At 49.9% G+C, this 2,447-nt stretch overlaps 1 long non-coding RNA gene across 1 annotated transcript; it reads right to left on the bottom strand.

Moving 5' to 3' along the window:
• Nucleotides 1–1,343: 1,343 nt before the first annotated feature.
• LOC120243107 lies at nucleotides 1,344–2,413 on the bottom strand. Its single transcript, XR_005531222.1, has 2 exons — nucleotides 2,288–2,413; nucleotides 1,344–1,454 (listed from the first exon to the last, which is right to left on the bottom strand). It is a non-coding gene; the product is annotated as an uncharacterized LOC120243107 (long non-coding RNA).
• Nucleotides 2,414–2,447: the final 34 nt, after the last annotated feature.

The raw sequence follows: 2,447 nt of genomic DNA on the forward strand, positions 1-2,447 counted from the left end.
GAAAAATTGCTATGAGAACATTTTGAGTACAGCATGCCTTAAAATGGTCTTGTACTTACTAGCATGGCCTTCACTGCAATGAATTCTACCCGTACAAAATGAAAATATACAATTGAACCATGACCAGTTGCAATTCAATTTTTTCCATTATGGCAGAATTTACTATGGTAAATAAAGATGAGGAAATACTCCTTTTTAGTGGACAATAATACAATTTCACATTGGAGAACTGCATATAGGTGAGAGGCATTTTCTAGGAAGCAAGTTGAAATGCAACTTTAAAACAGTGTTCTAGGGGGTATAAGTAAATCCAGAAATGCCTAATTTGGAAAGCATTTGACTGGAGGTTGTGAAAGGTCAACAAAAGAGAAAAAAAAAATCTAGGACACATCTTGTTCTCACTTGCAAATCCCAGTGAAGCCAATGGAAGTTTATGGAGATATCTGAAAGGCACATTTGGCCTAGTTCAGAAGCTCTATTAAATTAGTATTTTAATACATTGTCCTAGTTAAGTCTTGTCTTTATGGTCCTTTTAACATTGCTTCGGCCAGGGTTCATTCATAGCTAAGTCAGACATCACAGAAATGAGGATAGGCTAACCGGATATTTGACCTTTTATTCAATTTCAGAGATACTTTGACTCCCTAACCGTGCCCCCCCCCCAACACACACACACCCCAAAGCTGGGGAAAGAACCTATGTGAAGAAATTCATGGATCCAAGGCAAACTTTGCAGTTTTTTAATGCCCATACAGTGGGAAGTATAAACAGATGTAAAATGTATAATGCTGATGGTTAGCTTGGAAGAATTTAGTCCTGGAAACAAAACTGTATGTATAGCTGACAACATCTGGTGTTATAAATATTGTTATAAATTTTACTTTATAATACTGAGTGTATAAATGTCATTGTAAGTGTTCCCTTGTGATAAAAGGAGGGAAGAAGTCAGGTAACCTCTAATTTTTTGTGATCTGTATTTACAGAGTCTCTACTTTATAATTTTTTTTAAAAACTTTGTTTGTTTATTTATTTATTTATTTTTGAGAGAGAGAAACAGAGTGTGAGCAGGGGATGGGCAGAGAGAGAGGGAGACACAGAATCTGAAACAGGCTCCAGGCCCTGAGATGTCAGCACAGAGCATGATGATGCGGGGTTCGAACCCCCGAACTGCGAGATCATGACCTGAGCCAAAGTTAGACACCTAAACAACTGAGCCACCCAGGTGCCCTGTGCCTCTCTTCCGGCCTGTCGTTGCCTTAGTACGTAGCAATGGACCTTGTCAATAGTACCAGATTTGGTTTCTGGAAATCCAAGAGCAAAGTATCAGTTCATGACATTTTGGAGTCGGTTCTCAAAGATTTGATTTCCTCAGAGACGTGCATTTTCATAGGCGTCCACCATCAGCCTTCAGACTTGGCTTTGCAGAGAGGGCCGAGGAGCTTCCCGGGACTCGTCTGCTAAGAGAAGAGGGAGCCGGCTGAACAATCTGCTCAAAGCCCAGCCTTGTCTTGAAATGAAAATTTGGACCAGAGACCGGAGCCAGATGGACTGAGGTCCTATCCCCGCTCTAGCACTGGATCTGTGACCTCAGTTACTTTGCTTAACCTCTCTGGGCCTCGGTGACCTGTCCCTAAAATAACAGACACAGTAGTAGGGTTTCATTATTATTCTCTACTAAGTGCCCTCCCTTGGATTTGCCTCTCAGCCTCGCCCCCCAGCCCCCCACTGAAACGATGCAAGGGGCCTGGGCGCGAGAAACGATGCGCAGGCGCAGAGAGAGAGGCTAAGAAGCCCACGGCCCCGTTTCGGTACACACCGTGGGCCCCCGCGCCGGTTCACCCCGATGACTGTGTAACGTGGTTTCTGAGAAAGGAGAGCGAGGCCGTCGTCCCAGCAGCGGGCAGGGCGCACGGCCGCCCCGCGGGGCTTCGGGCTCAGAGCCCCTTCCAGGCGCGGGGTCCCCGCAACGGGGTCAGGGACTGGGGGAGCGTCGGAGGCGCTGGCGGAACCCGTCAGTCACCACGTGTCTCGCACACCCGACGCGCACCGGGCCCTGCGGGGCCGCGCGCGGGCCGGGTTTTCAGCGCCCCGGCCCCACTCTGCGGTCTACACCGCCGGCGCCCGAGGGGCGCGGGCACCGGGCGGAGATCGCGGCCCGGAGACGGCGAGCTCAGAGAAGGGGCCGTCCAAGGGCAAGAACAGGGGCTTTTCGCCTTACACGGACACGCGCCTCAAAGTACGATTCTCCGGAGACACTGGTGGCACAGGGTGAGTCCTGCGCACCCACCTGCGGCCCGAGCACTGCGCTACCCCTGACGTCACCGTTTCGGAAACGACCCAGTACTACCACCAGCAGGAAACACAGCTCTTTCGCAAGCAGCCGGACTGCAGTCGTCGGTGTCCCGTGTGTACACTCGGGGAGGGGGGGGGGGGGGGGGGGGGGGGGG

The sequence above is a fragment of the Hyaena hyaena genome, unplaced genomic scaffold, assembly GCF_003009895.1.
Source record: "Hyaena hyaena isolate Hyena2069 unplaced genomic scaffold, ASM300989v1 scaffold_327, whole genome shotgun sequence".
Classification (NCBI taxonomy): domain Eukaryota; kingdom Metazoa; phylum Chordata; class Mammalia; order Carnivora; family Hyaenidae; genus Hyaena; species Hyaena hyaena.